Source organism: Orcinus orca, chromosome 2, assembly GCF_937001465.1.
Source record: "Orcinus orca chromosome 2, mOrcOrc1.1, whole genome shotgun sequence".
NCBI classification, from domain to species: Eukaryota; Metazoa; Chordata; class Mammalia; order Artiodactyla; family Delphinidae; genus Orcinus; species Orcinus orca.
The window spans coordinates 158,122,247-158,135,107 of record NC_064560.1 but is presented as its reverse complement, the minus strand read 5'-3'; the positions used below and the strand labels follow the sequence as shown (position 1 = coordinate 158,135,107).

Here is a 12,861-nt window from a genome sequence, read left to right as displayed (position 1 = left end):
CCTAGAGCCTGTGCTTCACAACAAAAGAAGCCACCACAATGAGAAGCCTGCACACCTCAACGAAGAGTAGCCCCCACTCGCCGCAACTGGAGAAAGCCTGCGCACAGCAACAAAGACCCAACACAGCCAAAAAGAAAAAAAAGAAAGCTAATAATTTTTGTGTATTAAATTTTGTTTTCCACAACTTGATTGAAATACCTTGGTAATTCTAATTGTCTATAGATTCTTCCTGACTTTCTATGTAGACAATATCTTCTATAAACAGAAATAATTTCTTCTCTTTCTTCCCAATTGTTCCTTGTACTGGTTTTCTTGACTTTTGCATTGACTAAAACTTCCCTTGCAATTTTGAACACAAGCAGTAATAATGGACATCCTTGCCTTATCTGTGACATTAACGGGACTGGTTCTAAAGCGAAATACATTCGCAATAGGATTTTGATAGATGCTCGTCAGAGTCCCAAAAGGAAACAGATGGTACATTCGAATTAGGACAATTCAGGGAAGTTTTCTTTACAGGTAATTGTACCGAGGTTTGGATGGAGGGAACCAGAGTGGGTATAGCAATAACCACTAGCAGCAGTAAGAAGTAGCTATATCTAGGCCAAGGGACTTCTAGAACCTGCAAGGGAAGAGTGAGGTAGAGGGAGCTGCTCTGAGAGGAACAGTGGGACACAGCCAACCCAACATGCCTTGCAGGGAGGAGATAGAAGAAGAAATATCCTGACCTCATTCTCTTTCTCCTCTCAGATTTCCTACGAGGATTCTTTAGCAGTTGAACCCAATAGGAAGCCAGAAGGCAGGAGAAACTGCTTACTCGTTATAGGCAGAGAACAGGGTAGAGAAATGCGATAAGTGGATCTGGAGAAACAAATGGAAGATACCTATCACAATGCTGTTTACTAAATTATGGGCATTTCTCTCATTTCTCTTATTCCTGGTAGGCTAAGAGTTTTTCCCAGGACTGAGTGTTAAATTTTATTGATGTTTTCCCTCCATCTAGTAAATAATCTATTAAAATAATCTTATGGATTTTCTTTTTAACCGGTTGACCTAATATATCACACTAATAGATTTTATGATGTGAACCATGCTTGCATTCCTTATATAAATCCTACTGGGTCATGAGATACATATATAAATACACTGCTGAATTTTATATGCTTAGGATTTTTGTACCTACTGATATTTTCATAAGTGGAGTTGTTCTATAATTTCCCTATGCTGTCTTTTTCCAGTTTTTTTTCTTGAGGTCATACTAGTTTTATAAGAGGAGTTGATTACCTTTCCATTTTTTCTGTTCTCTAAAACATTTGATTTAGCATAGTTCTTATCTGTTCCTTAAAAATCTAATAAAACAGGGCTGTGAAACCATCTTTGACTACCTGGAATTTTGGGGAAAGAGAAATTTTCCTGCTTACTTAATTAGTAAAAGAATGGTTCTTAGTTGATTTAGATATCTTATAGGTATCTTATTTCTTCCCGATGCAATTATGTTAACTTATATTTCCCAGAAAATTATCCATTTACCTAAGCTTTTAAGTTTATTGTTATAAAGTATAAAGTCTTAGCTTCTTATTCAACTTTTTGATAATGCCTGTAAAACAAATCTTCCGGCTTACGTTTTGATGCAGCTCTTGGACTGGGGAAAGAGGTGAGAACAACTCAGCCCCCGAGTTTAAACTCAGACCCCTGTGAGCCTGGCTCTACTTTCCCTTCTTATATGGAGCATTTTTGAGGTCTCCTTTAGCCTACAGTAATAACTCACAGCCATCAGGAGCCCTAAATGCCTTATGAATCAGCTTCCCCCAAGTTTTCTGTTCCATTTTCTGATCCAGAGAGATATTTTTCTTGTATTAAAGCCTGACCACATCTTATTTGGTTTATGTTTTATTTTTCGTTGCTGGTTATTTGAATCAAAGAATGTTACTGAAATGTGAACTCACTGCAATGCCTTGGCCTTATAGTTTCTTGCTCCAATCTGTCTTAGACACCTTTACCTTCTTCCCAGAAACTTAAAAGACACATTCTTAAGTCATGATACCAAACAAACTTTACAGTTCTTCGAATTGCTCCTACCCACCTTTCTCTTCCTGTTAGTAAACATAACCAACCATCTCAGGTTAGTGGTTGTCACCAGGCTCTGTGCCTTACGCTTGATTTAATCTCCTTTCCTGAATCTCCTAGCTGACACGCCAACTGATTATCCTGACCATTTGTTTTCTTTGAGAAGCCAAATAATCCAGAAATCTTTAGACAAATAATCATTTTTTATATCATGAAATAAAAACAGGCATCCTTCTACCAATTCTCCAGTAATTCCTCCCATTGTATTCTCTCCGAAGATGATGAAGTGAGGCATCTTGCTTCCCAGGCAGGGAAAAGAAACACTGATATGAACCCAGAATTCTGAGGCAATTTCATTTGACTGGTTTGTTTGGAGATGCCAATTTTCCAACACTTTTTTCTGCAGTGCTTCTCAAGGCAAGTGCAGACGATTTAACCAGGGGATCCTATTTGCAATGTTAGCTACTGCCATCTAGTGCCGTTTGTGGAGGAACGGCATTCTTTAGGTTCTTATCAAAGGCCAGAAAGAAAGTCATTGCCTGGAGAGAGTACTTAAAGATACTTACTACTTAACCATTATCAGAACTGAAAATGAGGCTGAGAATAGAATCATATATATTCATACTTTCAAAGAAAAAGCTGGCTCTAGAACTTATGGATAGACTATTTTAAATAGCTGAAAATATTTAAATAGCAGGCTTCTTCAGACTCAATTTTTCAATAATGCTCCACAAACAAATCCTCCCTGGTCTATCTTGATGTAGCTCCTTTACTGAGTGGAGGGAGTCTGGAGGCCAGTGGACACCACCCTAGGAAATCTTCAGAATCCTCTGGAGAGTTTTGAAAAATACATATTCCAAAGAAACAACTGATAAGCTCGACTTCATTAAAATTAAGAACTTCTGTTCTGTAATAGACAATGTCAAGAGAATACAAAGAGAAGAAGACATACAGATGGCAAGTAATCATATGAAAAGATATTCAACATCATATGTCATTAGGGAATTGCAATTAAAACAACAATGAAATACTACTACACACCTATTAGAATGGCCAAAGTCCAGAGCACTGACAACACCAAATGCTGACACGGATGTGGAACATCAGAAACTCTCATACATTGCTGGTAGGAACGTAAAGTAGTACAGGCACTTTAGAAGACAGTTTGGCAGTCTCTTACAAAACTACACATATTCTTACCAGACAATCTAGCAATCACTTTTCTTGGTTATCTACCCAAATGAACTGAAAACTCATATCCACACAAAAATCTACACACAAATGTTTATAGCAGCTTTATTCATAATGCCAAAACTTGGAAGCAACCAATATGTCCTTTAGTAGGTGAGTGGATAAATAAACTGTGGCATATCCAGACAATGGAATATTACTCAGCAATAAAAAGAATTGAGCTATCAAGCCATGAAAACACATGGAGGAAACACAAATGCATATTGCTAAGTGAAAGAAACCAATCTGAAAAGACTACATAGTATATGATTCCAACTTGATGACATTCTGGAAAACGTAAAACTGTGTAGACAGTAAAAATATTAGTGGTTGCCAGGGGTTTGTGGAGAGAGAAAAATGAGTAGGCAGAGCACAGAGGGTTTGGGGGACAGTGAAACTGTCTATATGATGCTACAATGGTGGGTATATGTCATTATACATTTGTCCAAACCCAGAGAATGTATAACATCAAGAGTAAGCCTTAATGTAAACTATGGACTTTGAGCAATAATGATGTATCAATGTAGGCTCAATGATTGTAACAAATGTAGCGCTCTAGTGAGGGATGTTGATAGTAGGGAGGTTGTGCGTGTACGGAGATGGGGGTATGAGAACTCTGTACTTTCTGCTCAATTCTGCTGTGAACCTAAATCTCTCTAAAAAATAAATTGTATTAATCAAATATATACATGTAAATATATATAAATATTTATAATACATATAAAGATATATAATACATATAAATACATACATGTGTATATATGTTTTAACATCTTTATTGGAGTATAATTGCTTTACAATGGTGTGTTAGTTTCTGCTTTATAACAAAGTGAATCAGTTATACATATATATATGTCCACATATCTCTTCCCTCTCGCACCTCCCTCCTTCCCACTCTCCCTATCCCACCCCTCTAGGTGGTCACAAAGCACCGAGCTAATCTCCCTGTGCTATGTGGCTGCTTCCCACTAGCTATCTATTTTACGTTTGGTAGTGTATATATGTCCATGCCACTCTCTCACTTTGCCCCAACTTACTATTCTCACCCCCTGTATCCTCCAGTCCATTCTCTAGTAGGTCTGCATCTTTATTCCCGTCTTGCCCCTAGGTACTTCTGACCATATTCTTTTTTTTTTTTTTTTAGATTCCGTATATATGTGTTAGCATACGGTATTTGTTTTTCTCTTTCTGACTTAATTCACCCTGTATGACAGTCTCTAGGTCCATCCAACTCACTACAAATAAATCAGTTTCGTTACTTCTTATGGCTGAGTAATATTCCATTGTATATATGTGCCACATCTTCTTTATCCATTCATCTGTTGATGGACACTGAGGTTGCTTCCATGTCCTGGCTATTGTAAATAGAGCTGCAATGAACATTTTGGTACATGACTCTTTTTGAATTATGGTTTTCTCAGGGTATATGCCCAGTAGTGGGATTGCTGGGTCATATGGTAGTTCTATTTGTAGTTTTTTAAGGAACCTCAATACTGTTCTCCATAGTGTCTGTATCAATTTACATTCCCACCAACAGTGCAAGAGGGTTCCCCTTCCTTCACATCCTCTCCAACATTTATTGTTTGTAGATTTTTTGATGCTGGCCATTCTGACTGGTGTGAGGTGATACCTCATTGTAGCTTTGATTTACATTTCCCTAATGATTAGTCACGTTGAGCATCCTTTCATGCGTTTGTTGGCAATCTGTATATTTTCTTTAGAGAAATGTCTGTTTAGGTCTTCTGCCCATTTTTGGATTGGGTTACTTGTGTTTTTGATATTGAGCTCCATGAGCTGCTTGTATATTTTGGAGATTAACCCTTTGTCCACTGCTTCATTTGCAAATATTTTCTCCCATTCTGAGGGTTGTCTTTTGGTCTTGTTTATGGTTTCCTTTGCTGTGCAAAAGCTTTGAAATTTCATTAGGTCCCATTTGTTTATTTTTGTTTTTATTTCCATTTCTCTAGGAGGTGGGTCAAAAAGGATCTTGCTGTGATTTATGTCATAGGGTGTTCTATCTATGTTTTCCTCTGAGAGTTTTATAGTGTCTGGCCTTACATTTAGGTCTTAAATCCATTTTGAGTTTATTTTTATGTATGGTGTTAGGGAATGTTCTAATCTCATTCTTTTACATGTAGCTGTCCAGTTTTCCCTGCACCACTTATTGAAGGGGCTGTCTTTTCCCCATTGTATATCCTTGCTTCCTTTATCAAAGATAAGATGACCATATGTGCGTGGGTTTATCTCTGGGCTTTCTATCCTGTTCCATTGATCTATATTTCTGCTTTTGTGCCAGTACCATACTGTCTTGATTACTGTAGCTTTGTAATATAGTCTGAAGTCAGGAAGCCTGATTCCTCCAGCTCTGTTTATCTTTCTCAAGATTGCTTTGGCTATTCAGGGTCTTTTGTGTTTCCATACAAATTTTAAAATTTTTTTTCTAGTTCTGTGAAAAATGCCAGTGGTAGTTTGAAAGGGATTGCATTGAATCTGTAGATTGCTTTGGGTAATAGAGTCATTTTCACAATGTTGATTCTTCCAATCCAAGAACATGGCATATCTCTCCATTTGTTTAATATCATCTTTAATTTCTTTCATCAGTGTCTTATAATTTTCTGCATACAGGTCTTTTGTCTCCTTAGGTAGCTTTATTCCTAGGTATTTTATTCTTTTTGTTGCAATGGTAAATGGGAGTGTTTCCTTAATTTCTCTTTCAGATTTTTTATCATTAGTGTATAGGAATACAAGAGATTTCTGTGCATTAATTTTGTATCCTGCAACTTTACCAAATTCATTGATTAGCTCTAGTAGTTTTCTGGTAACATCTTTAGGATTCTCTATGTATAGTATCATGTCATCTGCAAACAGTGACAGCCTTACTTATTCTTTTCTGATTTGGATTCCTTTTATTTCTTTTTCTTCTCTGATTGCTGTGGCTAAAACTTCCAAAACTGTGTTGAATAATAGTGGTGAGAGTGGACAACCTTGTCTTCTTCCTGATCTTAGTGGAAATGGTTTCCGTTTTTCACCATTGAGGACGATGTTGGCTGTGGGTTTGTCATATATGGCCTTTATAATGTTGAGGTAGGTTCGCTCTATGCCTACTTTCTGGAGGGTTTTTATCGTAAATGGGTGTTGAATTTTGTCAAAAGCTTTTTCTGCATCTATTGAGACAATCATTCATAGGGTTTTTTCTCATTGAATTTGTTACTCTGGTGTATCACATTGATTAACTTCTGTATATTGAAGAATCCTTGCATTTCTGGGATAAACTCCACTTGATCATGGTGTATGATCCTTTTAACGTGCTGTTGGATTCTGTTTGCTAGTATTTTGTTGAGGATTTTTGCATCTATGTTCATCAGTGATATTGGCCTATAGTTTTCTTTTTTTTGCGACACATTTGTTTGATTTTGGTATCAGGGTGATGGTGGCCTCGTAGAATGAGTTTGGGAGTGTTCCTCCCTCTGCTACATTTTGGAAGAGTTTGAGAGGATATGTGTTAGCTCTTCTCTAAATGTTTGATAAAAATCGACTGTGAAGCCATCTTGTCCTGGACTTTTGTTTGTTGGAAGATTTTTAATCACAGTTTCAATTTCAGTGCTTGTGATTTGTGTGCTTATATTTTCTATTTCTTCCTGGTTCAGTCTCAGAAGGTTGTGCCTTTCTAAGAATTTGTCCATTTCTTCCAGGTTGTCCATTTTATTGGCATAGAGTTGCTTGTAGTAATCTCTCATGATCCTTTCTATTTCTGCAGTGTCAGTTGTTACTTCTTTCTCATTTCTAATTCTGTTGATTTGAGTCTTCTCCCTTTTTTCCCTTATGAGTCTTGCTAATGGTTTATCAATTTTGTATATCTTCTCCAAGAACCAGCTTTTAGTTTTATTGATCTTTGCTATTGTTTCCTTCATTTCTTTTTCATTTATTTTTGATCTGATCTTTATGATTTCTTTCCTTCTGCTAATTTTGGGGTTTTTTTTTTCCTTCTCTAATTGCTTTAACTGTAAGTTTAGGTTGTTTATTTGAGATTATTCTTGTTTCTAGAGGTAGGACTGTATTGCTATAAACTTCCCTCGTAGAACTGCTTTTGCTGAATCTCATAGGTTTTGAGTTGTCATGTTTTCATTGTCATTTGTTTCTAGGTATTTTTTGATTTCCTCTTTGATTTCTTCAGTCATCTCTTGGTTATTTAGTAGCATATTTTTAGCCTCCATGTGTTTGTATTTTTAACAGTTTTTTTTTTAATTACGTAAGTTATTTATTTCTGGCTGCATTGGGTCTTCATTGCTGCACGTGGACTTTTCTCTAGTTGCGGTGGGTGGGCACTACTGTTTGTTGCAGTGCATGGGCTTCTCATTGTGATGGCTTCTCTTGTTGTGGAGCATGGGTTCTAGGTGTGTGGGCTTCAGTAGTTGTGGCTTGAAGGCTCTAGAGCACAGGCTCAGTAGTTGTGGCGCACGGGCTTAGTTGTACCACAGCATGTGGGGTTTTCCCCAATCAGTGCTTGAACCCACGTCCCCTTCATTGGCAGACAGATTCTCAACCACTGTGCCACCAGGGAAGCCCGTTTTTTACAGTTTTTTTTCTGTAATTGATATCTAGTCTTATAGCGTTGTGGTCGGAAAAGATCCTTGATATGATGTCAATTTTCTTAACTTTACCACGGCTTGATTTGTGACCCAAGATATGATCGATCCTGGAGAATGTTCCATGAGCACTTGAGAAGAAAGTGTATTCTGTTGTTTTTGGATGGAATGTCCTATAAATATCAATTAAGTCCATCTTGTTTAATGTATCATTTAAAGCTTGTGTTTCCTTATTTATTTTCATTTTGGATGATCTGTCCATTGGTGAAAGTGGGGTGTTAAAAATCCCCTACTATGATTGTGTTACTGTCGATTTCCCCTTTTATGGCTGTTACCATTTGCCTTATGTATTGAGGTGCTCCTATGTTGGGTACATAAATATTCACAATTGATTTATCTTCTTCTTGGATTGATCCCTTGATCATTATGTAGTGTCCTTGTCTCTTGTAATAGTCTTTATTTTAAAGTCTATTTTGTCTGATATGAGAATTGCTACTCCAGCTTTCTTTAGATTTCCATTTGCATGGAATATCTTATTCCACCCTTCACTTTCAGTCTGTATGTGTCCCTAGGTCTGAAGTTGGTCTCTTGTAGACAGCATACATATGGATCTGGTTTTTGTATACATTCAGCCAGTCTGTGTCTTTTGGTTGGGGCATTTAATCATTTACATTCAAGGTTATTATCAATATGTATGTTCCTATTACCATTTTCTTAATTGTTTTGGGTTTGTTTTTGTGGGTCTTTTTCTTCCCTTGTGCTTCCTGCCTAGAGAAGTTCCTTTAGGATTTGTTGTAAAGCTGGTTTGGTGGTGCAGAATTCTCTTAGCTTTTGCTTGTCTGTACGGTTTTAATTTCTCCATTGAATCTGAATGAGATCCTTGCTGGGTAGAGTAATCTTGGTTGTAGGTTTTTCCCTTTCATCACTCTAAATATATCCTGCCACTCCCTCCTGGCTTGCAGAGTTTCTGCTGAAAGATCAGCTGTTAACCTTATGGGGATTTCCTTGTATGTTATTTGTTGCTTTTCCCTTACTGCTTTTAATATTTTTTCTTTGTATTTAATTTGTGAAAGTTTGATTAATATGTGTGTGGGCATGTTTCTCCTTGGATTTATCCTGTATGGGACTCTCTGTGCTTCCTGGACTTGATTGACCACTTCTTTTCCCATATTAGGTAAGTTTTCAACTATAATCTCTTCAAATATTTTCTCAGTCCCTTTCTTTTTCTCTTCTTCTTCTGGGACCCCTATAATTCAAATGTTGGTGCATTTAATGTTGTCCCAGAGGTCTCTGCGACTGTCCTCAACTCTTTTCGTTCTTTTTTCTTTATTCTGTTCTGCGGTAGTTATTTCCACTAGTTTATCTTCCAGGTCACTTACCCATTTTTCTGCCTCAGTTATTCTGCTATTGATTCCTTCTAGAGAATTTTTAATTTCATTTATTGTGTTGTTCATCATTGTTTGTTTGCTCTTTAGTTCTTCTAGGTCCTTGTTAAACATTTCTTGTATTTTCTCCATTGTGTTTCCAAGAATTTGGAACATCTTTACTATCATTACTCAGAATTCCTTTTCAGGTAGACTGTCTATTTCCTCTTCATTTGTTTGTTCTGGTGGGTTTTTACCTTGCTCCTTCATCTGCTGCGTGTTTCTCTGTCTCCTCATTTTGCTTAACGAACTGTGTTTGGGGTCTCCTTTTCGCAGGCTGCAGGTTCTTAATCCTGTTGTTATTGGTGTCTGCCCCCAGTGGGTAAGGTTGGTTCAGTGGCTTGTGTAGGCTTCCTGGTGGACTGATGCCTTTTTTCTGATGGATGAGGCTGGATTTTGTCTTTCTGGTGGGCAGGACCATGACTAGTGGTGTGGTTTGGGTTGTCTGTGAACTTAGTATGATTTTAGGCAGCATCTCTGCTAATGGGTGGGTTGTGTTCCTGTCTTGCTAGTTGTTTGGCATGGGGTGTCCAACACTGTAGCTTGCTGGTCATTTAGTGGAGCTGGGTCTTAGCGTTGAGACTGAGATAGTTCTCTAGGATAGCTCTCACTGATTGACATTACATGGAGCCAGGAGGTCTCTGGTGGTCCAGTGTCCTGAACTTGGCTCTCCCACCTCAGAGGCTCAGGCCTGACAGCAGCTGGAGCACCAAGATCCTGTCAGCCACATGGCTGCTAGTGTTGGAGGGTCTCCTGCAGAGGTGGGGGCTGGCTGTGGCTCACTGCAGGGACAAGGACACTGGCAGCAGAAGTTCTGGGAGGTACTCCTTGGCATGACCCCTCCCGGAGTCCACCATTAGCCTCAAGAAAGAGCCTATAGCTTCCAGTGCTGGATCACCTCAGGTCAAACAACCCTGTATTTTTTATATATATATATTCCCTCCTGCTGGGACATATCCCAGACCTATTGAATCTCAATCCCCAATGAATAGCCTAGGATTTTTTTTTTTAATTCCAGGAGATTCTAACAATAAACCAGGTTTAGAAACAAGTATGGAGAAAGGAACATGGGATTTGGAAGTGGACAGACCTGAGTTTGAATCCCAGAATCAGCACTTTCTAGCTCTGCAAACTTGCACAACTCATTAACCCGTGAAACAGAGAATTATACATAGAAATATACATAATTATACACAGGGTTCATGTGGGGATTGAATGACATATTGTGAGCGTGGCATGATGGACGGCAGTGGCTGCAAAGGCATATGGGCTTAATCACCGGAAAGAACCAAATCTTGAACCAAGTCCAGGGGACGGCACAAGCACTTCCTTCTTCTCTCCTCACCCCGAAATCCCCCTCAGTCATTGCTGAGTCTTCCTCCCATAGGTTCCTGCATATTCCTTCCCCTTGGTCTCCCTCCCCCTTCCTTTTCTTCTCCATTCCTTCAGGGTTCTGACTTGATTAGTGGCTGCTTCCTGTGCCAGCAGGTGTCATTTACCCTGCATCTTTAGGTTCTGCAGAGTTGAGAGACAGGACAACAAACAAACCTCTTTCTAGCTAGTATTAATTACCTCTCATTACTTCATTGCTAAGTTATTATGTTAAAAAAAAATCCCTCACTTCCTCACCTGAGGTGAGACTGGGACAGAGAACCACTTCCTTCCACAAATGCAAATGGCCTGGCACATCTAACACAGAGATGAGTTCTTCCCGCTTTGTCTCTCCTTCCCATCTCCACATCCTTTGCCTTTCTTTCCTTCCTTGCCAGCTCAGCTTTGGGCTGCTCTACCAGAAAGGGCTGCTGGCTGTTCTCCCTAGAACAGCTCAGGCCCAGCCCAGGGACGAGGAAATTGTTCTACAGGGAAGGAGCAGGAGGCCCCAGTCATGCTCCCCCTTATGAGTGCTGACACTGGTTTCTGTGGCATGGTGTCCTCCTGGTTTTCCTCCCGCTTCTGAAGCAATCATTCCTCCATCTCCTTGGCCAGCCCATCCCCATCCACCAACTCTCAGTGCTGGGGCATCCTTGATTCTGCTCTCCTCACTCTGGACCTCATTCATCCTATGGTTTCAGTTATTCTCTACCCAAGGATGATTCCCAAGCATGCATCTTCAGCACAGATCTCCCCTCTATATTCCACCCAAACATGGCCCTCTTCCAGGATTCCCCATCTCAGCAAATGACAGCACTATCCATCCCTTGTATCTGGGTGTCATTTGGACATGTCACTCTCCTTCAGTAACAATCACGAATCTTGCTTGGTCTGTTCTAAACATTTGTAGAGCTCATCAATTTCCCCCCCATGGGCCCATCATCTTTGTCTTCCTAAGTGTTCACCCACATCCATAATTGCTCTTCTTCAGTATAGTTCCCACACCGCAGCTCGAGTGATCATTTTTTTAAGCAAGTGTAGCATGTCCCTACTCAGCTTAACATGTGTCGATGGCTGCCTGCTCCTCTTAAGAAGACAACGTCTTCATGATGCCCCATCAGGCCCTTCATGAGCTGGCCCCTGCCTACCTCTCCAGTCCCATGTGAGCCACTCTTCCTCTCACTCTCAACTGCAGCCAACTGACTTCTTACAGTTCCTTCCAGAGATCATGCTCTCTCCTGCCTTGGGGCTATTGCCCATGTGATTCCCTCTGCCTGGAACTCCTCAATCCCCTGAAAACTCCCAACCTTCCAACTGCTGCTAAAAAGTACTTCCTCAGGAAACTTTCTTGGACTGCCTCCTGACCCCTCTGTCCCTTGAATTAGTTTTCTAGGGCTGTGGTAACAGAGTATAACAACTGTGTGGCTTAAAACATAGAAATGTATTGTCTCACAGTTCTAGAAGCTACAAGTCCAAAATCAAGGTGTTGGCAGGGGTGGTTCCTTCTGGGGGCTACGTGGAAGAATCTGTCCCATGCCTGTCTCTTAGCTTCTGGTGGTTTGTTGACAATCTTTGGCATTCCTGGACATGTGAAAGCATCGCCCCAATTGCTGCCTTTATCTTCACGTGGTATTCTCCCTGTGTGCATGTCTGCATCCAAACTTCTCCTTTTTATAACGATACCAGACATATTGGATTGAGGGTCCACCCTATTCCAGTATGACCTCATCTTAACTAATTATATCTGCAAGGACCCTATTTCCCAATAAGGTCGCACTCTGAGGTACTGGGGGGAGGTGGTTTAGGGCTTCAACATATGAATTTGGGGGGAACATAATCCAATTCATAAAACCCCTCATTCCCAAGGTGGAGTCCTCCAGTTATATCTTGTCATAGTCCTACCCTGCAGACTTTTTCTTCAAAGCCCCAATCGCAGTTTGTAATTATTCATCAAATAATCACACAAGCAAAAGTGTACTTGTTTCCCCATAGATCGTAAGCCCCAAGAGGGACCATGCCCATTTTTGTTGAGCATTGCAACCCAATGCCTGGCCGGTAGCAGTCATTCAATAAGTCATCACTGAGTGAACAAATAAATTCAGGTCCCTGATTGCATGTCAATGTGAAGAGACCAGCCCTTGTCTCCCAAGCCTGCTCAGTCACTTCCTAGTGCTCCAAATTAA

General features: G+C 39.7%; 1 protein-coding gene across 1 annotated transcript in view; it reads left to right on the top strand.

The window, feature by feature from the left end:
• The window catches only part of CCDC198 (coiled-coil domain containing 198), a 496,778-nt gene that overhangs the window by 9,352 nt on the left and 474,565 nt on the right, over positions 1–12,861 (top strand). The gene's annotated exons all lie outside the window — the stretch shown is intronic.